General features: G+C 42.7%; 1 protein-coding gene across 1 annotated transcript in view; it reads right to left on the reverse strand.

Annotated features, from left to right (window-relative positions):
* ARHGAP28 (Rho GTPase activating protein 28) overlaps window positions 1-14,328 on the reverse strand; it is a 54,499-nt gene extending 40,171 nt beyond the window's left edge. The window contains exon 1 of the mRNA XM_040587506.1: window positions 14,103-14,328. The gene's annotated coding sequence lies outside the window, so the exon portion shown is untranslated. The remainder of the gene's footprint in view (window positions 1-14,102) is intronic.
* Window positions 14,329-25,002: the final 10,674 nt, after the last annotated feature.

Raw genomic sequence — 25,002 nt, forward strand, 5'->3', positions numbered from 1 at the left:
AGCACAATAAATCCTGCGGTAGACATTATCAGTGCTTTAAAAAGGCAAAGCTCAGGCCTCTGCCTCTCTTTTGAACACAGGGAGGTGTAATACCAAGGATTCAGCTGCCAAACCTGCCCAGCTGCTAGGGAGCAAAGTTTTCGGATGGGTGACAGTATTTCAGCAGAAGAAAATGTACTATGATGCTGTGGAGACATCCTCTGGGAAAAGAAGTGCTATCTTCAGCGTTTTTATCCTTTTTTTCCTCATAAACAGCAAACGATTGTTTGTTTTTAAACAAAGCACTGAAACTGTTATTGTTTTAATTAGAAGAAGCCACAGTCACCAAATCTGAGAAGAATTTGTGACACAAGTGTGGTTAAAGCTATTTGAGTGCTTTCCATGCAGCTCTCCCTCTGGGGAGATGCGAGTGTCTTAGTTGGCTTTTGTTTGCAAAACTTCAGATGACTGGGGTACTGATAAAGCGTAATTACTGGAATTATGTACCTGCATCTGGAATGATCTTCCCTGCATCAGCAAGGGGAAGAAAACAAAAAAATCATGTCTCACAGGACTTAAATGCCATGAGTTGATACTGTACCGAGCATCCTCAAGCAGAGGTTTTAACCATCAGAAGCAAAACCCTTGAGAAGTAACCAGAAAAACCTCATCTCCTCAGCTGGGAGCTGCTGGGGACAGGGGAAACAGTTCCCACCAGCCAGTTGCTTACTGCTGTGAAAAACTACGTGCTTTTGTGTTCACTATCACCTTTTAAACAAATAAGGAAAAAGGCAAAACTTCCTGGCACTCTAACAGGGTCTGGGGCCCCTTTTCACTGGGCACTGTACAAGCAGAGTGAGACGCTGGTGTCAGGCGTGCAGCCTGTCTCTCACCAGCCTCTCCTTTAGCTTGGGGCTCTGCCCGAGACCCCCACGCTGCCTACCGTTGCATTGAGCAATTCATATTCCTGTTTAGTATAGCCCTTTCTGAAAAATAAGTCCCTGCATCTGCTGTATGGCACAGCCCAGAGCTTCCACACCAGCAACTGTAGGAAGGAATGCTTTTGCTGGTCTGGAATCAAACCCGTGCTGGGATGAGAAGAGGGCTTTTTCCCTGATAGCATCACTGCCTCCATCATTCAGTCATGGTCAGGGAATTTAAACACATCCTGCCCTCCCAGTGTGAATCTTGACCGTGACCCTTGTGCTCTTTGTGTACCACACCAGACTAATCCTTGGGCTTTGACTCCATCAGCAGTTCAGCCAGCTCAAACCAAGGCTTTTTATTTCACCATATTAGGAAGAAAGAGGCTTGGCGGGTCATTTCTTTTCTCCCCACAGCAAGTACGCTATTTTGTAATATTACCATACCAAAAAGCTAAACGCAAAACACAACACGTAGCATGGCAACAACTGCTGTGACAACCAGCTTTACCAAATACATGTAAGGTTCCTGAGTAATTAATGTGCATTTATAACAATATTAAAAGTACAGAGCCGATTTGGAAAATCAGCTGAACAAAGTCTCCCGAGAACCTCTTATATGAGGCTTGTTATCTCAGCCCAGATTAAATCAAGCTGTGTAAAATTCCTGTAACAAGAAAGGTTAGGCAGAGGTGCTTTATCCTTATTGGTAAACAGCTGAAGTTTGCTTCCAGGTGGTCTGGCGCAAATCTGCAATTATTCTGAGCCTGCCTATTAAAAGCTCACAGGTTTGAAGAGACCCACATACCTGTGGCTTTTGTCCTGGAGGAAGTGGCCTTGCTTTTAGGTGATAATGGCAGTTGTCTCAATTTCTTCCAACCAAAGCTACTTGAAACAGTTGGTGGGTTTGTTTTGGTTTTTTTTTTTTTTGTTTTGTTTTTGTTTTTTTTTTTTTTGTTTTTTCTGGGGGGAGGGTAATATATCCTGAGGAAGCAAAGCATATTCTTCACTGCTTTTAATTTGTTCTTGAAGGATACTGAATGAGGGCTGACTCAACAAGCTGCCTGCCTGTCTCAGAAATAGCTCAACAAGCCCAGGTTGCCTGTCACCTGGGAATTCTTGTAGCAGAAAAAAACTATGTTGCTGATACTTCTTTAACCCTCAAGGTTTCCTGGGTTGTTTGCTCTTTTTCTCAGAGTCTGTAGAGAAGCTTACAAAGATAAAATATTTTCACTGCGCTGGATCTGTTGCTCTTACAGAACAGTTGAAAACCAATCTTGTTAGGTAAGTAGCCATTATGAAGCTCATGCTCAGTTTCATTTGCTCCCTCACACATGGGCAGTGGTGAGCTAGTCTGAAGGGCTGACTAAATTAAACACAGGAGGGATCCCAGATCCTGGCTTCCCAGATGGAAAATGCTGGGAGAGGAGCCTGAACCTTAAAGTGCTGAGCAAAAATTACAGTGGCTTCACTGAATGAGCTGAAATTGTTTTCAAGGTGAAATTTAAAAAAAAAAAAAAAAGCAAGCCACGCAGACAGAAATCCAAATCCTCAAAAAAGGAGAGAAAAAAAAAAAACCAAAAACAAAACGAAGGGAAAGGTATATTACAAAGGTCAGTGTTATCAAACAGCTCCTCTATTTCAAGATATAAAATCTCCTGGTCACAGGAGACAGGGTTAAAGAATGCCACTAAGGAGAAATGTGATGACATCACGTAGAAAGCTTCCTGTGGAAACACTTTTTCAAGGAGCAGGGTATTTCCATGGGGCACAAGGAGGCTGATTCAACTGTGTGTGACTCTGGTTTTGCCCTGGTGTATGTTTATAACACTGAAGAAATGCAATAGCTAAGCAGCCCTGCTGAACCTATATTTTATGTTCCATATATCAAGCAGAAGTGTGCTGTTCAGGATCTGACAGCACACATCGATTTCAGGATAGTCAAGCCAAATACAATAAGCAATTCTTATCCTATCCCCAAAGTGAAGGTTTGTCAAACGACAGGAAGCACTAGTTCAGTGACACCTAATGATTGCTCACGAGCTGAGTAATGATCAAACCAGACTTGTGTTTTCAGTTTAATTAAGTAATGGGTGGTAAAGAATCCATAAAACAAATGGGAGCAATAAAGCCATCTTGTAGTTAAAACCAGCATTTAATCCTTGTTTACACAGAGAGACAGGACATCACACTCTTATGGGCCATTACGCTTCATTTCAGTCAACGGGTCCTGAATCAGCGTCATCACAATTAGTCACGTTTATAGGAACGGGGAAGATGAAGGAAGCAAATTCTCCTAGTCATTTTAGGACTAAGATCCACCTTTTCATATTGCAATCATTCGATCAGTATAGACACGTGCTTAGCTCTTCCCAAATGTAAAAAAGGGGATGGTAGGTTGCATTGACAGCAAAACAAAATATTTTCCTCTTTATGAAGAACTGTATCTTTCTCTGTTCTGAATTGTTAGGAACCAGTCATGTACCAGTATTTCTCCTTTTTAAAATAAAAAGTATATAAATTCCAGGGAAAGAAAGAATCCAGCAATTGGAAATAGTATTTTTGTGCACAGTTCACGGCACAGTTCACTTTTGCCCCAGATCTCTCATCTTCTGGTTCCTTCCTGGAGACCCTGTTCCAGCACTGTTTGCTGTCTGCTTGTTTCCTTCTCGCCGTGCTTGGTGGCTTCTGCTCACAGGGAGGGGTATATCTCAGACAATATTCCCCCAACGCTGACTGCATGCTTCTGTTTCTGATAATCTTGCAGATGTTAGGCAAGTTATAGACAGCGGATTCTAAAATATCCCTGTTCTTTCTCTAACATCTAGCATAGAAAATATTCAACCTGTCAGGCTCATAGATTTCATGGAGGTGTCAACCAGCCTACCTCATAACAAAGTGCTGGAGTGAGAAGCAGAATAGGGCTTTATTTCATTAGCAATTTTCTCATCCTGTTGCCTAGCAGAATTCCAAAATCATATGAATCTCATTGCTCTTTGTTACAAAGGCAGGTTTGAAAAGAAGCTGAGTTACCACCTTACTGTGTTGGCTAGACTTGAAAACACAGGAATTCAGTACTACACATGTCTTTGTATTCTACAAAATGTTCTACAAAATATGTTCCTGTCAATCACTTATTTTACTTCTAAATATGCTTTTCTGCCTCCACAAATATTTTTTTTGGACCAAAAGGACTTGTTCAATGAGTCTTAAGATTTAAAGACTTAAAAGAGAAAAGACTTATAAGATTTAAAGGATTTTAAAGAGTTTCATTTATTTGTAACTCATCTGCAATTCATCAAGGTACTACTATGAGTCAGGAGGTTCAATTGTAGAGTCTGCACACCAGTGTTACCTACCCACATTTAAAAACGCATTTCACCGTGGGTTCTTCAGCTCTCTCTTACATAACTTTTTCACTGGTGGTACAGAAGTCCCCTGCCTGTGACAAGGGCCACATTGTGACCACTCTTTGGCTGAGCATGGAGATTGCAGAAGAATCTCCCTCTGTGTGTGTATTTCAATGTGAAGGCTTTCACAATCAGACTCTTTGAGCTAGGGGAGTGCAGGGAATATACTCTGTAGGTATTGCCTGCTGGCAAGTGACCTCTGGGGACGTGACCCAGACCTCTCCTCCATACTGGCAATCACATCACTTCAGCGATGTGACAGAGACAGTGCACTACATGGCTTCAATGCATCTGTCAAAATCTGAAAGGGAGTCTATTTTGTCTTCTTTCTCCTAACAAGGCTGTTCCTGAAGGGCAGCAGGGATTCCCAAATGATTAGCACTAACAAAAGTATGTTTTGTTAACCATTTTTTAAAAAAAAGTGCATTGGAAAAGAATTCTTTTCATATACATTAAAAGCAAACAGGATAAGCCAGTTTTGAGTGCTGAAGACTTAAGGATGTGAGCAGATCATGGCAGAGTACACGAGATGTACTTTTCAGTGGGTATGGGCAAGACAAGAAGCATCAGGACATGGCCACACACTGTCGTGTTGTGGCAGGCAAAAGCTCGTTGTGAGCAGCCAGTTTAAATACCTTAAACACTTCCAACACATTTTTGTTGTTAGAAGTGGCAAATTCTTTTGTTGTGTTGGTGCTTGCTTCAGTCCAATTGCTTTTAAATAAAAAAAACCAAAAATCTACATATTTAGGGGAGACGAAAGTTTTCCAGGAAGAAAGATAGGCATGTGGGCCTTGTACTGTGGGCTTTGGAAATCCCTTGCTTCCAGGAAATGTTTGATCTATTGTGAGTGTACAATACAAATGATTCGTGCCTGAGCATTGAACCCACTGGATGTGACAGTTCACTGTACGTATGCCCTGGAGCTGAGGAAGGCCTCCAGGAGTGCTGGGCTCACTGAGCACGCACTGTACAATTTACCCACTCCTATTGAGCAGATGCCTCCAAAACCTTCAGCTGTCTGGCACTCATCCAGAGGGATCCCTAAGTAGCTGAGCACCCCAAAATCCAAGGCAAACCCTTCAAATTCCATCTGGACTAAATTTGAAACCAAAATGCATGGCAGTTCTGGATTCACTGCTGTAACATTGCTGGTCCTTGGTGTGCATTACTCAGTTAAGCCACACAGCATGAGGCAGACATGTTTCATTCTGCCAGCTTGGTGCAAGCAGCTACCTAGTGTCTTACCTGAAGTAGCAAACAAAGATGAAGCAGAGTCACACAAACAAAAAGAAGAAGGACAAATGGAGTAGATTCTGCCTAAACACTCATACTGTACAAAGTTTGCTGTTCACTGCATGGACTCAGTCCCTCCTCAGAGAGCTATCTGTAGTAGCAAGGAAGCTCTGACAAAAGGCGGTGGGAAAGCTGTATTTCTCTTTTGCTTTCTACTGCTCTGGCAGCGTCACTCCTAAGGTAAGCAACAGCCCTGTAAGCACTCCCTGGGGGCAGCAGTGTCTCAAGCCAATTGGAGTAGGTCAGACCGCTACACATGCAAGTGCAACTACAAATACCAAGGAAGTTAGAAGGAGGGTAATGTGCAGACTAATCCAGAATCTTCTGTCAGTAAAATTGATAAGCCTTTGCCAGCAACTCACACTTAGCCAGACTCATTATTTTTAACACAAGAGGATCCAGTTTAAACTGCAGGAAATGCACAGGTTCAAGAGCTCTGATGAGGCTTAAATTATTCAACAAGCAAAGAAGCAAACCAAGTAAAACCCACAGGGGATTTAAACTGGACAGTGTTAAAAGCTCTTCGCCTCTAGAAGCACAAACTAGATTTTCTAAAAAAAAATATTAAAATACTCATCAGGCACAATGAAACACTGAAACATAAGGGGTCAAGCTTTCTACAGCTTTCAGTATAGCTTCTAACATTGCCTGCATTTATATGGCAATTGTGAAAGAATATATACTCATTTTTATTTAAGATCACTCTAAAGGAGCTATCCTTTCAACCAGCATGATTATGATCATTAAGGAACTTGCAATATTTGTAAGAGTTTCTCTCTCTAAAATACTTCAAAAGACAAATTTAGACATATTGGCTGAATTAAGGTAACAAGATAAAGAACTGGACCATGCTATCTGCTGGAAGGCATCTAATACAAATACATACATTGTAAGTGTAAATTCTTAAAGGTCCTGACATAATTAACGAAGGGAGGTGGATACTTCTAGAGAGTGAACATGTAAACTAAATAGGAGCTCGAAGTAATGCAATATATCTTTGAAGATTTTTTTTGTGCTTAGTTTTAAGTGAAGCCCAGCTGTTGCTTTCTTCCTTCCTATAATTAATGCACCCTTTTAAGTAAATGTCACCACCCCACCCATTACATTTTTTTAAAAGGCTTCAGGACCTAAGCAAACAAGTAGTACTTATCTTCATGAGCTATTGGGTTTTCCTTTATATGTGTTTTAATGCATATGGAAGGCAATGGGGAACTACAAAATATGAATATGTAAATTATCTAATGTATTAATTTATATTTTAGTCATGAATGGTATTGGTTACCCTGCAAATCATGAGAAAACATTTTGAACATTGTGCTTAACAATATTCACAGGACAGGACTGAAGCAATGTAAAGCAAAAAAATCGAACTTTTAAGGCTAAACAACACAAAGCAACAACTTTTAAAGCCACTTCATTGAAAAAATTGCTTATGTGGTGAAGATACTCTTAAATCTTTCGACAGAGTGGGGAGCGACTTCACATAGTCACTATAAAAATCTTGGATCAGATTCTCAGAGAGTAATAAACTGTTACAACGCCACTGGCTCAATTTATCCCTTATGTTTAAATTCAGAAAATCCTTCTTTGTGGTACTGCTAATGTTAAAGTTATTACAAATCACAAAAATTTCATGAGCAAATGTACTTCTCACCATTTTTCTCAGCAGCTCTGGGTTGGCTGTCAGGCAATTCTGAACTCTCAGCTTGTATTTTCCATGGTGTATTGTAATTTGTGGCATACTGAATCAGTCAGAAGGAATGAAAAATTTGCTGGAAAATGCTGTAGCCAAATAAAAATCAAGATGTGTGCATAATTCTATTTTTTTTCACTCAAGCACATTGGTAAAGTTTGTATGAGTTACTTCAGAAAGAGCCTCAAATTTGCTGAATAGGCTGTTCTTTTGTTAATAAGACTACTCAATAAAGCGTTATAAAGAATATGCAACGAATAAAGCAATGCAGGTGAATCTTGAAGAATATGTAAAACCATGCTCCTACCTTTACGTGAAGAAATATGGTTACGCATCAGGTGGAAAATGATGAAAAGTGCATCAACATGAAAACTCTTATCAAAGTCCTGAACAATTTGTAACTTTGTTCTGGATGTCTTGATGCAATGTGAGGCCTCATTTCTACCTCTGTCTCCCTTTCCATTCCTCCATCTGCAACCATCCCTGAACCTTGCCTCTTTCCCTTCCTTTTCCATTTTACAGAAAGCAAGTGCTACTGGGCTGGGTGAGAGCCTTCCTCAGAGGCAGAGCAAGCAGGGAAGCTGATAAGGGCTCTCTGTGCAGAGAGGAGGTGACACCAGTGCAGCACAGGGGGACCTAACACATAGGGTGAGGGATGGGGATTGCAGGTGATGAGTGTGTTCTCACGTTTCTCCTACAGCATTTGACCATCATATTTCCTTATCAGAAGAAGTCACACACCAGACCCTCTTTCCATCCAGTTCTAAATATTTATAAAAAGCTCAGAGGCAAAGCAACCAGGGCACTTCACATTCTAAAAAAGTAAATTACTAAAAAATCCCAAACAGCTAGGCAGTATTAACAGAAGTAAATCCTCTTGGCTCTGCTGAACCAATGGAAGTTTTGCTAATGTGGCGCACATTTCACCTTCAAGCTTTAAAAAGCAAGCTATATTAGAAGAGGTTTTTGATCTAAATTTTTGAGGCAAGCAATGAACAACTCATTTATTACTAATTCACTCAGTTTGGTTTTGGGCAAAATTTTAGGATGTTGCAATTGCTTTAAAATTAAATAGCAGTATATTATTTGGTAACCTCTCCCATTCAGGACATCAATAACTCTAAAAGCATAACTGTGTAAGCATAAAGCTGAATTTAAAGCAAAAGTTGGTAGAAGACTCCTAGTGGAGATTGGTCTAGAGAATTTTTATGTATAATGTAGGTACAGAAATGTGTTGGCAACTGTGAACATCTTCAGTTCCCAGATGAGTTTAGTAGCATTACTAGTACTATGGAGGGTCACGGTGAGATGATGGGAGATGTAACCCTAAGAAAGGATAGAGGACAGCTGAAGATGAAGAGTGGAAGCTAAAATTTGGTGGAGACAAATACGACAGCCAGGGAACACCAAGTAGAAGATCATAGGTCTCCAAAAAGCAGAAATTCCCATTTTCAGAGGAAACAATGGACTGCAAAATCTAATTTGGTTTATTATATTCTCAGGTCTTCAACACAGGAAAGAAAAGTGAAAGGAAATAAAAGAAAATAAACCCAATGCATTTTCTTATACTTTGGTTATACAATGCCATCAATGGAGTATAAAAGCTTTTCTGTGATCTTGAAGTGATTTCTAGGCTTATGTTAAAGAGATAGAGGGAACGTCATGGGAATTGTCAAGGCAACACCCTAAATTTCTAATGGTATTTTTCTAATTTCTATTCAAATGTTTGTACTATGTGCCTGTGAAAAACGCGACCTTTCTATGTAAGGAGCCAAATGAATCAGTGATGCTTCCAAACCTCTTGAACTCCAGTGAGAGCTGGAAATGTTCGACTAAGTTACACTTCTTTACAGTGCCCGTAAAAAAGGCAAATAACAGAATAAGAAAAATCACCTCTTAAATGGGGTTACTAGTACATGATGCACAGCAGCTTTCCAGTTTACTTCAGCTGCCTTTTTTTCTCCTGCTTATATTATTTTTGAGGTTTATCTCAAATATGTCATCTATAAGCACTCTGAGGGAAGCTTCAGCATGCCAGGTATTTCAAAGCTAGCTTTTCAAATATACTGCAGCTCCTGAAGCTCTTAGAGCTACAGAGACCACTAATATTTACAAAACATGGTGTCTTTTCCACAGTTCCTCAGTGACGTGAGTAATTCTACAAGCAGCCCTGCTGAAGCTAGCCAAATTACTCTTATGCACAGAGTTTGGAAGTTTAAATGACTTAGTACTGATGCTGGGGGAATGAGATATAGCTCTTGGAAATCTCCGAGGAAAATGGGCTCTTGTTGGAGGGAAACCTTCAGGACTCAGAAGATACAGAGGGACAATATTACCTTAGTTTCAAGCATCTTAACAGAGGTGCAAAATGCCCATTCACATTCTCCTGGGAAGTAGAAAGCTTAGACAGCCCAGAACCATGCTAGAATGTTCTACAGTACCGCTGCTAGACATCATGTATTACAGGAAGGGATTATCCTTGGCTATTTTGACATTTACTCATTTGTTCTGGCTTGTTCTAGACTCTTCTGAGTTTGCACCAGTGTCACAGCACTCTCCAAACTATCAAGCTGTGATAAAGTCTTTTTACTATCTCATACCAGCATACTCTTCATACAGTCCCTCTGCTGCCTTCTCCTTGTCTTGCCTCATCCTGGGCATGTGTTCTCTCCACTTCTTCCTCAGCTGCTCTCTCTTCATTGACTCTCAACCACTTCACTTAACCAGCCACAGCTGCACCTTATCTACTTTGGCCAACCCGCTGCCCCTGAAGCCAACCCACGGTTGTATATTATCAATGCCAATTAACCCAGCTTCGTTCCTCTACACACCAGATGAAAGGAAAGGAAGAAAGGAAAGGAGACTTCAGATAACTGCCATTTTAAGCTGTGCTGAGTCCTCCTCAGTCACAGCTGGGAGTCTGAAGCCAGATATCAAATCATCATGTAATGGATAATAACAGCAGAACCAAGAATATGGTAACTACTAAACACCCCAACTACTCTCTGTAGCATTTAGTTAACAATACGGGCAAGAGCTAATTCATCATAACAGGACCACAGAGATCTCAGATAAGAATTACAGAAGGAGGTAAAGTGACATCTTTAAAATCACACAAATGTTTTGCCACAGAAAGTTAAAAATACAAAAGCTAGTTCGTGACTTAAAGCTATGGTACACCATGAGTAATAAAACTGCTAATCTTCTCTAAGTCTTACAGAGTTTGGCAGATGTTTCTAACTGAGCTTTGTCAACCCTGTACATATTCTTGGCTGCATAGACTCTAAAAAGTAATTAATATTGCTATGCAAACGTAGTAAATCATGTTTGAAAGCTCACGTGCTCACATCAAATGAATACAACTAAGCTCTTGTGCCCTCTGTCATTGTGGCTACATGCTCCTCTTCCCACTCCTGCCTGGATAAGAGCCATGATCCATGATAGGAGGTGAAGATTCACCAGGCGTTCATCCATCTTTTAATGATCGTGTTAGATCTTTCACTCTGCAGGCGCTTTATGAATGTTGTGGAGCTGTAATGTTATCCTTCCCACGAGGACACCGAATTACTTATCCATGCTTTTGATATAATGCATCTTGGCTGAACTGTTGCAGCTCTCTCGTTCTGGAAGATTTCCAGTCAAGGGCTATATTTACGTCAGTTACAATTGATTCAAAATGCTTCCATAGGATCTTGAACAGGCTAACACATCTTCACGAGTTTAATCCAAAACAGGGACGATATATGTCTTTCCAGTAAAACAGGGGAATAATCATGCTTGTACCTCTAGTTCTTTGGCTTGAATTGGTATCCCTGGTTGGTATTCAGCCACTGCTTGGACCAATATCTTTTCCAGACTGCCAGACAGCTACAGATTGTACTTCCAAAGGGACTAAGGTGGGCAGTCACCTCACTCCCATTTTCAGAAAAGACTGAAAGATTCAGGGGCACAAACCCTAATGGATTTACAGGGAGAGTAAATGCTCCTGCACAGAAAGTCAGTTTTGACTTAGGCTTTTAAGTCACAGAAGCACTTTTGAAAATTTGCCTTCATTACACTCTTTGTCCTTGGAGGAATTGTTTTCTGTGAGCATTAAGTTTGCACAGTTTTCTGGGATTTTGACCACCTAAATTCAAGCCTTATTTTTTAAATTTGGCATTGATTAACACAGCTGTTATTTATTCTTTTGTTTGGCAGGAGTTTCTGCAAGACTGCCATAAAGTCAGCCTGTTTGTATTGTACTGTACTGTTAACGTCCTTTTCCTTTATGACATACATACACAATATCCTAAGGGGAAGATTACTATACATATATATGAATTCATACCCACGTATAAATATACGTATGAATACACAGCAAAGATGGGAACAAAGGGAGGGAATATTTTAGTAATCTCCTAAAAGCTTTTGTGAAAAAGTCTAGATAACACATAAAATGGAATGTTTTGTATGTTAGGAACCAGGGGATCAACATTAATTTGCTGCTTAATGGAAGTGTAATTCAAGATAAGAGCAGAACAGATCTTATTCAAAGCAGTTGGAATCATTTGGGTGGGAGAAAGATCTGTCAAATTAAGAGGCTGCTGTATCATTATGAACCCTTACACATAGCTTACCACCTAAGGTTTTCCAGAATAATGCATCTGAAGAGACTTTGTAATAAGAATTAATTAAAAGAGTTGAAAATGCAACATCACTTAGAGTTGTTAGGTTAATTTTCATCATAGTTTGGTCATTATCTTAAAACAGCATCAGCAGCAGAGAATTCCTAGCTATCTGGAGACATTTACATTGCTGTGCCTCACAGAGGCTTTCCGAATGAGGAATCACTTTGTAATTGCCCTGCAAAGCCCTGCCTGAAAAAGCCTTAACTCCCAAGAGTGAGCTGCCTTTTCATTGCATGGACAGGATCACTTCACTGAGAAGAAACAGGAGCAAACCTGGTGATGGGAGATCCCTCAGAATTCTTCCATTCAGATGAAAAAGGAGTCACAAAATCACAAAAAGCAGTTTGGACAATAATTTACTCCAGCAAGCCCTAGCTGCCTTCCTGACAGCACACTGCTGAAACTCATAATGACACTGTATTTGCTGAGGAAACCATTAGTGCTAGAAGTATAAATGTCCAGTAGGAATTTCACAATAATCCTGCTGATCTGATTCTCTTTTCTAAACAAATCAATCAAGGATCTAGGTAGCAAAAGTAAAATCTGCAGGGCTATTGGCTGCCTGGATTTCCTTTCAGTAAGACTTCATGTTTGACAAAGGAAAATGAAAGTACTTGCTCTTTCATCCTGATCAAAGTAAATTAAAATGTATTATGTACTCGTCAGATTGCACCACGATCATCATATTGTGCTTCTCTGCAGCATCTGATGCCATTGCAGACATTTCTTTGGTCCCCAGTAAAGGCCTCGTGCTGCCCCTACACAGGGAATAGCAGGGGAAGAAATCCTTGAAAAGTTTTCCCCAAGGCAAGGAGTCCTGTTTCTGCTGGTGGTCATGACCCCATCTCATGATATTTTGCTGCAGGGGGACTTCGGAACCAGAAAGGTTGCACTGGCCATTTCAGCGTGTGCAAATGGCCATGGAGCAAGAACTGCTAAAAGCAACTCCCCGAACACTCCTGATGTTTGCTCTGGAGGTGCAGAGCTGCGAGAGCCCTGCCAGCCAGCCAGTGGGAGAGAAATCCTCTGGAATCCCTCCTCTCATCCAGTGAGGGATGAGAGAGCCTGTTTGCGAGTACTGGGTCGATGGTCTATTGTTTGCATGTAGTTAGAATACATAAACAAGCTTTCAGTTTCCTCAAAGCAATGTGGACAAGTCCTAGTTTCCAGCTCCCTTAAATTTCTCCAGCTTTCATAACTGGGTAAGCAGTTTAGCTGTTCTTCACCACCAGTCCTCTGCTGCCCTGGATTTTAATCTGGTTACCAGACATAAGCACCTTCAAACCGAAAGCAACCACTAGAAAGAGCCTGCGCTTCCTGCAAATCCCTGCCGGCCAAGTCTACAGAACTGAGCCAGATTTGAGCACAATTTGAAAAATGTGGATTAGGATAATGCATTTGTGAATGTAGAAGTACTTAGTATCATTTAGCCACGTCATCCGTATGAACACATCACTTGACTTGTTAGACCTGGCTTTCCTCCTGTGGAATGGTATAAGACATAATTTTTTTCTTTCCTTATAGTTAGGTTAATATAAAGCTCTGCTTGTGCAAGTTAGTCTGGTCATGACACTTAGCTGAAATACACATAATTATCAAAAACATCTACATGACATCAGAAGGCAAAAGTTGAAAAAGGCAAATTTTTGACCCCTAATCAAATGAAAGCAAAAATAGGAAAAACTGATTATTCCAATTTGAAGTAAAGATTCTGCTCCCTCTGGAACATTATTCCAGTGGAACACATCTTTAAACAGAACAAAAGGTGAAACAATTTATATTGTAACAGAGTATAATTTTCCAAAAGAATGCCTTGTTAATAAAACCTTAAATGGGCTCATGTTAATAGATTCTTGAGGTGTATTTTCATACAGCTTGAGTCAATGCAAAGCACGCGTATGCCCATCCTGCAGCTGCCTTTGCTTGCACTGTGTCCAGTTGTTTTTCGACAGTGGATCATTTTTTTTTGTCTCTCCCCCCTCCTTCCTGACTGGTAAAGCTGGAAAATTCCACTAGTGATAACTCTGACAGTTTGCTCCCCCTCCTGTCGTTTCTCATTTAAGAAAACAAGAGGGAGGGAACAGGGTCTGGAAGGCTGAGAAGTTACTGATTTAGTAAATTCGACAAGTCTTACCTCGGAGCAGAATAAAGCCTTGGTGTTATCCTTAAGGGAGCAGAGTCGAGTCCTTCTGAAACCCAACTTCTTCATGCTTTTAGTAGCAGTGAGTCCCTCCTCAGCCTATGATCACCAAGTTGCATATTCTGGGAGCTATCTGACAGCCTGTGATAGGATATTCTGCCTCTAGCCATACAAAGGCTGTGGGAACAAAGAGTGGTGGAGCTTCTGGCCCTTGTAGGAAACAGACTGACACTGCTCCATCACTATTTAAAGAGTAGATGCCTTCAGGATAAATCCTCTTAGTGTGTTTTCCTGTTTGTGTCAGAACTTAAACCTTTTATCCTTTTCTTAAGAGGAGAAATAAAAAAGTAATCACCACTAAGCTGCACTGTAATTCAGGAGAGTCCCTGTGGAGTCGCTCAGAAAAAGACAGAGGCAATTTATGTGTTTTCTGCTTAAGGGATATGAGACACCACCATTAGCATAATGCAAAAAATCATAAATGACCAGATGCCAATGAGTGAGGATCTCTCTCTGCACAGAAGTGGCTGCTCCACCCAGAGCAGCAGCATAGCGCACAATGTCAGCGAGGAAGCATGATGCCAGAGCACAGCTGTTAAGAAATCAAATATTTATGGAGAAGCCTTTTTTGCTTTTCCTACGGTGGGATGATCAGTGGGAGGCACAGATGAATGCTGAAAAAAAGCATGCACCAGGTTCTGTATGAACAGTGGCCCAGGAATGGGTTTTGTCCGCAAAATAGGTAGCCTTGAAATTTGTGAGTGATCTTGAGCTGCAGCTGGGGGATGAGGAAGCAGACTGTGCAAAAAGTTCCCTACCACAGGCTGTTAATGCCATTAAAGGAGCCCTAAGAAATAACTCTTAGGCATGGAAAACATATGATATGGTCAAACTTTGCGCCCTCCACCAAACCTTTGTTTATCCATTGAAATGCTTAAACTGTTCTGTCAAATTTACAGCATTCCTGTCATCATTCCTCCGGCCTGAAACACAGGAGGAAAAGTTGACTTTCTGGTTATAAGCTTTTTGATATCCTTCGCTTCCTCCAAAGACATGACTAAAGCCCTTCAGCAGAATAAAGGGAAAAGAAAGCCTGTTATTTAATCAGAGAAAGGAGGGGGGGGGGAAAAGGCTGAAACAAAGAAAAGAGAAGGGAAAGGACTTCCTGAATCAGACACACATTTCCTAAGGGTAGAGAAAAAGAGTAAAACCAGAAGTAGTTTGGTTTTACAGTTCATCTTGAAGTTAAATTTGCTTTATGTTTTAAACTTGACTTAATGTCACCTTTCTATTTCTTCTGGTGAACTTCTAGGTTTATGTAAATCCTTGAAAATTTTGAAAACTTCCAGTCATTTACCATTGCCTGTAGGTCTGTTTAGGGACTGGTAGATTGTGCTTTAAAGGATGAACTGCAGGGAAGAGCGTGGCTCAGGAATTTGGTAGTAGACTGGGGCTGCCAATGCTACAAATCCAGCTGATGGCAGTGACCAGAAACTGCTTGGCAGCTACTGCTGCTTTGCCTGAAATTATGTAGTGATGCTAGTCTGTATCACCCTGACTAAACACCTCCACCTCCACTAAATACCTTCTACAGGCATTCAGAGGCAACCTCTAGGATGAATAGTCATGAGACTGACCTCCCCACTTCCTTCAAGGATGTCCTCTCCCTCTTTTTAGTTAAGTGATACAGTGCTGCCACTAGTACAGTCCTTGAGTTGTTTCTGCATTAAGACATTAAAGTAATTTTTAAACCTAATTCTAGGCTTTGTCTGAACAGTCAAATAAATACAGTTTTAGGATTACTTTTTCCCAAAGGTGCTCTCTGATGGAATTTAATCAAGCCTTGGTAACAGTGACTTAGTTTTTCCTAGAAATTAAGGTGAGATTTGGTTGCATTTAGTAAATATAAAGGTGTGTTCCCATTTGCAACCCAGGTCCCTTGCAGCTTGCTGTTGGGAGGGAGGGGAGGAAGCGGAGGTCAGCCCACTTGCAGCAATTCACAATGAGCATATCATCACTCTGGCTGCTGTCGGAAATTAAAAAATTCCTTGTGTTTCACTAAGTGCTGGATCCTCTCATCTAACATTAAATGTTGAACTGGGTTGTGTGTATTAGGAACCTGCTTGCCACGGGCTCCTGATTACAGACAGTGGAAAGAAGGTCACCTTCAAAGAGCAATTCAGCTCATCTATGGATGAGATGTCTCTCTTGCTGTCCATAAAGGGAGAGGACAGTGAGGGACTCACCAAAGAACTGTTAAATGCTGGAAGTGGCTAAGTGCTCCCTGGGCATTAAGTACACTTAAAATTAAGGCAACTGTGACCCTCTCCTTGCAGTGTCCTTGCACTTAACATATTTTACCTCCAAAATATAGTATTTTCTTTAATAACATTTTAAACAGACCTTTAGGTTAAAAGTCTTGCCATGAAACTACGTAGATATCTTTAAATACCGATTTTTGCCCTCAGTCTTTCTGGACCAGCACAATGGTAAGCCCTAATCACAGCTGTTCTAGGAAAAATAAACAGTGGCGAACTCGTATACACAGGTGTCCCACTGAAGCCAGCGGGGATTTGCATGACACAGATCTACCTGCACTGGTGGCTTTATTCATATTTGAGTATTCTGTTCCACGGTTTGTACAACAGTAGTTCTGCACTAATTCCATATATCAGACACAACGATGAAATATTTCAGCAGATATACTGAATGTCATACAACAGATAAATACTGGTGCATGGTTTCATGATATTATTTTTCTAAAGTTAAATGCTGAGACTTAAAATAGGTCTTCTTTTGACTCCATTTTATGATTGCAGTTAATAGACAGATTATCCTTTCAATAGACCAATGTTCAAGATTTTTGCTGCATATGGATGTAAGAACCAGTCATAAACATTTAGCTATGTAAATAACTGAATCTTCAGGGCTTTGGCCAAACAAATAATTAAACAAAATCTTCATTTAATCTGAAACAAAGCCATTTTCTTTTCTTGTAGAAAGTCAGAAGAACAATAAACAGTTTGATCTCAGACATTTGTTTTACTTTTCTGTTGAAAGTTAAATCCACATAAATTAGAAACAAAGAAGTTCATTTAGGAGATGTTGCAATGAAATGTTTCAGCTTTTTCTGATTTGCCTGTTTTTTTCTTGGCTCAAAAAAAATGCTCTGTCGATTATTTCAATAAACCTAAATTTCCCCCCCCCCCCCCAAAAAAAAAAAAAAAGTTTGTGGTTTTTTTTTTTTGTCCCACTTCTAAATAGTCTCCTGCTTTAACAGGTCACTGCTGCTGGGGAACAGCTTTAAGGACTTGTCTAACTGATGTCATATGGCAAGCATGAAAATAAAACTACAAGGAAGGAACTGGAAGAATTATCATTGGATTAATTATTCCACAGAAATTAAATTGGCATGATAATAATCATGTGGTGGTTTCTTCTGAAACATGACTGCTATTTCCAGGGACTCTATATATTGATCTATTCCAGCTGTTAGTGAGCAAAAATAAGAGGCTCTTCTCCAAGCTGGATTTTACATTAACACTGGGATACATTAAGCACACATGCTCCAAATCTGGCTCGTTTTTCATGGTAGAAAAATGGCAATGTCCTAAAACTTAATAAGTGATGTATTTGAAAGCAACTATGTGGATAGAAAGAAAATAGTCATTCATGGCCAAGCAGTGCCGACTTGACATCAGCTCTTCAGATGCCATAAAAGATTAAACCTTCTCTTAGGAGATCTCTAAAGATCTGCTTTTTCTGTCTGGGCTTTGGTGGGGGATCTGTGAAATTTCCTACCTACATTCATGATCGATTAAGATTTAATTGTGGTGTTAGCTCTGCCTAGGAGACCATTAATTTACAGAATAAGGATTTTTCAAAAGAAACTACTTAACCTCAAGACCATTTAGTCATAAAACCAGTCAGGCAAGGAAAGAGGGTTTACAGAGCATGACGAAAGAAGGATTGCAAAATGTGCACTGCCAATGTATGAAAACTGTGGAACAGAGAAACCCTTGCAGTGCCTGTAGGAAGGGTTTTGTTTTGCAACGCCTTGTGCCTTACAGGAGGCTCGCGGCTGGCTGCTGAGCTGGGTTTCACAAATACGCTGAGGCGGCATTCTTTATCTGCAGTAATGCTTGGTGTCAGCTGCGAAGGTCACCTTGACAAATGAACTTGTCTGCTGGAAAAAACCCTCCTCCACTAGTAAATTAACAGGAAGGGACTGAGCTTGTTTTCCAGTGCCCGTTGCAATAGCCACAAACCAGGGCCATATGTACACTGGAAACAGTATGTGGAGCTGTGTGATACAAAAGCCGTTTTTTGTGCTGAATTTACAAACACAGAGGTTTTTCTCAGGTGTGTCTGATCTTTGCAGAAACACTATTTCTCACCTTAATTTTCAGCCATCTGGTGACTTTTGACATTATCCTATTAGGTGCCTCAAACAAAAGCCCGTCTTACTTCTTGCATTAAATTGCATCATAGAGAAGCTGTTAATTATCCTAATCCCAAGGATTTACAGTATAATTCCCTAGGGAAGCCACTTACTGTCCCTTAAAACCCTCATTTCATAAAAAGCTAAACCAAGAAGTCCAAGAATAAAAAGATGACAGTCTGGTGGAAGAGTCACTGAGTGAGGAGGACATGAATAATAAACCGTATCAGTCACCTGGCAAGAAGATGAAAATAATTACTTGTTAATATCTCTGAATTTCAATGTATTTTCACTTGGAAAGAAGGACCTGAGCTGATAGCCTGTAATGGTACCATTTCATACATTTGCCATGACCAATTTTTGGCTTTTTCTCTGCTGCAGCAACAGCCCAACCATGCTCACACCCCAAATGAGGTGTGGCCCTGAAGAGGCTTTTCTAAGAACAGTTTGAATCACCCAAGAGGAGTGAAATTCTGACCCTTAAAAGTAATCTTTTTCAATGATTCCTCCTCATTGTGCTTTTTCTCAGCCCAAAACATCTTTCCAAACTGGTCTTTCTGCTATTTTTTCTCCCTGATGTCGCTCCATGTCTTTGACGCACAGGGAAACGTTAGGGGTAGGGTTCCTGCAGTTTAAATTGATTGCCCGCCTTTCTTCTCCAAAACAAGAATATTCATAACATATGATGTGGGCTGAGGGTTCAAAGAATATTATAAAGAATATAGAAAACACAGAATGCATGACATCAAGGCCTGAAGGGTTACTGCAGCTTGAGTAAAAACAGAGGAACGTTGTCTAAACCCAAACAAAGCCAAGCAACGGGTAAAAGCCATGACTTATGATTGCCAAATGTAAGACATTTATCCCCCCTCCTCCCTCAGATGTTAACCAAGCACTGCTAAACTAACTACAGCTAAACCACTGTAATGTATCAGAGATATTTTTATGCTAACAGATGTTCTTCACTACTGTGACTTTAAATGTAACTATAACTGCCAAGTTCATATTTGGCCAGTAACCTTTATTTTAAGAACTGGGGTGCGTTTCAGCTGAGTTTCTAATAGTCTGTCGACCAATTCACTTTTCCATGGAGGTGAGGATTTAATATGAACAAAACATCTTACTAGTTTCACCCATTAGGTAATGTTAATTTAATCAGCAATATTACTTGAAGGGAATTTTAAATCATGAAATGCGTTCCAGTAAAAAAATCCCTAACTAAATAGGCATTACATCTGAAAATTCTGTTGGACACAAATAGACAAAGGAAAAAAGGAGTTCTTACTTTCTATACATAATTACAGTTCTGAATACACTTAATCAACTATAAATGTCCAATCTCCAAAATTCATTCCTTTAAACAGAAACATACATAATTCAAAGACATATCTAACTATCCCATGTAACATAAATATTAGGTTAGTCTAAAATTTTGTTAATTATTTGACATGAAATCAGAACTGGACTCAGCAGTCAGGCAGAATTCGGGATGCCTGCCTTGTACAGTGCAGCAAAAAAGAGGGTGGGAGAGAAGAAAATTTTATTAGGAAGTTCAGAAGAAGGAATCCATGTTAACCACTCCACTGTTAATCATCACAGACATTTCAACATAAAAAATAAAATGTGAGAAATTTGAAAATAATAGTGTAAGATAAAAAAAATGAAAGAAAAACAGCAGCAGCCCATCTCAAAAGTAAATTCAATACTATTGTTAACCACCACCTCAAATAGCATTAAAAGAGTGAGAGTAGCTGAGGCCACACATGTCCCTTGCTTGGTTTCAATCCAGAGACCTAAAGCCCACCATGTTTAGCACTCAGCACACTCAGTGTAGCCTAAACCACATCCATGCTGCCTAAGGAACCAAGACCATTGCTAGCACTGCTAAAAGTTATTCTGCAGACTTGTGCATTACTTGTGCAGACCTGAATGGCTGCAGTGGGTGCAAGGTAGTGGAGACTCAGGGCCCCCAGAGGCATTTCCGTCTGTTTGGGAAATAGGCATAGCCAAATGAATTTTCAAATGAAAATGCTTTCATGAGCCTGAACGAAATCCTGCTTGGTTTCAAGATCAAGGTTTCTATCAAGATTTAGAAATCTCTGGTTTCAACAACATTGTCCAAGCAAGATATACCCAGACCCATGGTTTTCATGAATGGCAAAATACAGAAGAGCACTTCTTCAGGGCCAACCATTACCTGACATTTCCAGATTTTCTTTCTCAGTCCCTCTCATGCTTGCACAAATCCAGCTGGGAGGCTCGAGGACACCAGCCATTTGACAATGTCACAGGTTTCATGTAGTCCTGTGAGATGTTTTTCTGACAGTTCTTTCCTCCTGCAACACTCCTTCTTGCATCAAGCACTTTAGCTCCCTGTTGTTCATGTAACAGCTGGTACTGACCCCAGCACCAGCGCTGTCACCAGCAGGGCTTTTTTTGGCATTGGCAAGACAAAAGAAGAATGCTGAATATGACTAATAGAAAGTGCTGGATCAGAGATGGGGAAAATTCAAGATATCTGATAAAGAGATGGTGGCGGACGCGGGAACCGCGGACGCGGGAACCGCGGACGCGGGAACCGCGGACGCGGGAACCGCGGACGCGGGAACCGCGGACGCGGGAACCGCGGACGCGGGAACCGCGGACGCGGGAACCGCGGACGCGGGAACCGCGGACGCGGGAACCGCGGACGCGGGAACCGCGGACGCGGGAACCGCGGACGCGGGAACCGCGGACGCGGGAACCGCGGACGCGGGAACCGCGGACGCGGGAACCGCGGACGCGGGAACCGCGGACGCGGGAACCGCGGACGCGGGAACCGCGGACGCGGGAACCGCGGACGCGGGAACCGCGGACGCGGGAACCGCGGACGCGGGAACCGCGGACGCGGGAACCGCGGACGCGGGAACCGCGGACGCGGGAACCGCGGACGCGGGAACCGCGGACGCGGGAACCGCGGACGCGGGAACCGCGGACGCGGGAACCGCGGACGCGGGGAACCGCGGACGCGGGAACCGCGGACGCGGGAACCGCGGACGCGGGAACCGCGGACGCGGGAACCGCGGACGCGGGAACCGCGGACGCGGGAACCGCGGACGCGGGAACCGCGGACGCGGGAACCGCGGACGCGGGGAACCGCGGACGCGGGAACCGCGGACGCGGGAACCGCGGACGCGGGAACCGCGGACGCGGGAACCGCGGACGCGGGAACCGCGGACGCGGGAACCGCGGACGCGGGAACCGCGGACGCGGGACCCGCGGACGCGGGAACCGCGGACGCGGGAACCGCGGACGCGGGAACCGCGGACGCGGGAACCGCGGACGCGGGAACCGCGGACGCGGGAACCGCGGACGCGGGAACCGCGGACGCGGGAACCGCGGACGCGGGAACCGCGGACGCGGGAACCGCGGACGCGGGAACCGCGGACGCGGGAACCGCGGACGCGGGAACCGCGGACGCGGGAACCGCGCACACCACACCACACCACACCACACCACACCACACCACACCACACCACACCACACCACACCACACCACACCACACCACACCACACCACACCACACCACACCACACCACACCACACCACACCACACCACACCACACCACACCACACCACACCACACCACACCACACCACACCACACCACACCACACCACACCACACCACACCACACCACACCACACCACACCACACCACACCACACCACACCACACCACACCACACCACACCACACCACACCACACCACACCACACCACACCACACCACACCACACCACACCACACCACACCACACCACACCACACCACACCACACCACACCACACCACACCACACCACACCACACCACACCACACCACACCACACCACACCACACCACACCACACCACACCACACCACACCACACCACACCACACCACACCACACCACACCACACCACACCACACCACACCACACCACACCACACCACACCACACCACACCACACCACACCACACCACACCACACCACACCACACCACACCACACCACACCACACCACACCACACCACACCACACCACACCACACCACACCACACCACACCACACCACACCACACCACACCACACCACACCACACCACACCACACCACACCACACCACACCACACCACACCACACCACACCACACCACACCACACCACACCACACCACACCACACCACACCACACCACACCACACCACACCCCCATCCAACCCTACACTCCTCGGGGCTATTTAACTACTTGGTGGGAACGAGCTACAGCTGCACATCATCCATGTCAATCAACCCATTGCCTTCGCAGCAAGGCCACAGCTGCATGTTATCAGTGCTGATCAACCCACGGCCTTCATTCCTCTGCCTCACATGCTCTGAGAGGTAAGTGTTTCAGGTGGCCCCAGTTCCTGTTTTTCTGCAGATTTTTACGAGCTGAGAGGACAACTTGTGTCTTACAGGACATGCATTATTAACTTATTTAGTGGTGGGTTATGGCAGACAGGGAAAAGCATTTACTTTCAAGGGGAGGCAGTGAAATATGACAATGTCACCCACACAGGACACGTACAAGTGCTATCTGATGGAGACACCCCTTACCCCCTGCCCAAGCAGCATCCCTATCCAGGCTCTGGGTGTAAGAGACCTGCCAGGAAATCCCATGAGGCCATGACACAATGCTGTGTCTAGTATTCTGGCCCAATTCCTGCGTACATCAAGGCCCGTTTACAGTACCCGTGAAATTTTAGTCTGCTGCTTGTGCGACCTCTGCTCATTGTGTTTGTTTCTGTCGCTGTGAAAACCTTGGTGTTATTATTATTATTATGCACTGGAGGTGTGATTCAGAAGCAAAAACCTCCTGGGTGCTGTGCTTTGTACCAGCTATGCTAAAAAGTGTTGTTTACCAACAAGAGCCTGCAGCCCACTCTGCCCATGTGGAGCATTGTGCTTCCTGGCCGTGTCCTGATTGCAGTTCAGGCAGAAAATATTGTTTGATACTGCTAAGACAGCTATATTTCAGAGATAGAGTTGCTTCTTTCTCACTACATAAACTCAGAAAGTTAAGGATATAAGAAAAGCATAATAACAACAACAAAAGGCCAGTCTTTCCCATATTCAATTACATGGCAATTTTAAAGCTGCCGTCTTGGGTCCTACAAGGCGTAGCGCTCTGGTCCAGTGAAGAATTATTTCTAGCCTCAGAGGGTATGGATATGTGTGCGGACATACAAGGCCTTAATCTAATCAATGATCCAGGACTATACTTTGCCTTTTTTAGGCCCTAGGTCAATTTTATAACTGAGGAAAAGAGGTAAATGTTTGTGCTTTTTTTCCATTTTTTTTTTTTCTTTCTGGCAGGCTGCTTAGAAAATGTAGCAGCTATTTGAAGATGGACGGAGGTCCTGGGCCGGTAAAATTTTGTTGTGAGGGAAGTAGAGAGTGAGCACAGGACACGTGAAGGGTGGTGTTCCTGTTTAGTGTGGTTTTCCACATGGCTAAAATACTGGGAGTCTGCACTTCGGTACTACAGCTGATGCACTGCAGGAGGATAACACACTACACACACAGGAATACGTCTGTGAATGCACAAATGGGTATGAAGCACAGGAGAGACCATATGATGGTGAATGTGCACACCTCAAGGATTTTTAAAGCACTGAGTAATGATCAGCTGATAGGGGAATTGTGCAGCCTGACCCTGAAACTGAAACCTTGGGCAGATTTGCCGTAGCAGCAAAAAGTGTCTCTACTTGCTTCATCATCACTTTCTCATTACAGTCTTCAGACTAGTTACAATTCTGGCTATAACATTTGAAAATTTATTTAGGAATTGTAATTTACAGCAGCTTTATGCAAAGATTCATTATTGGAAAAAGATGGAAGTTGAGTGCACTGAAGGTGCACATTGTGGTGAAGCTGTGTTTAGGGTTATTGAAGTATTTCATGCAGTGTATGCTGACAGGCACACCATGAGTCCTGTTTTCTAGGGATTTCTTTGATTTGATTTCATAGCTCATTGCCCCTTTGGAATATATACTGACAATGCCTAAGGATTTATTACGCATTGTCCCTTCTGGTCTATAGTTGAAGTTTTTCTTTTTCACAGCTGAGAAAAAGGAGTTTTGAGTAACTCCAGGTAGGACCTCAGTTCAGGCTGAAACACTATCCCTGGAGTTCCCTCAGAGGCCAGTGGTCTATACTGGAGCTTCCACAGTGGGCAGTCAGTGGCCTAACCACTTGTTAATATGGTAAATAGCTTGGCATTAACTATTCAGAATAAAAAAGAAAAGAATGTGAGGGTTGGAGTAGGGTGGGGAAGGAAAAAAACCAGTCAGAAATGCCAGGGCTTAGAGCTGGAAAGAGTTTTTTTCTGCAAACCAGAAAAATTAAGCAAGGGCTGATTCCTTTGAGGTGCTCAGGATGTTGACCACAACCCAGTAAGG

Source organism: Falco naumanni, chromosome 3, assembly GCF_017639655.2.
Source record: "Falco naumanni isolate bFalNau1 chromosome 3, bFalNau1.pat, whole genome shotgun sequence".
Taxonomy (NCBI): Eukaryota; Metazoa; Chordata; class Aves; order Falconiformes; family Falconidae; genus Falco; species Falco naumanni.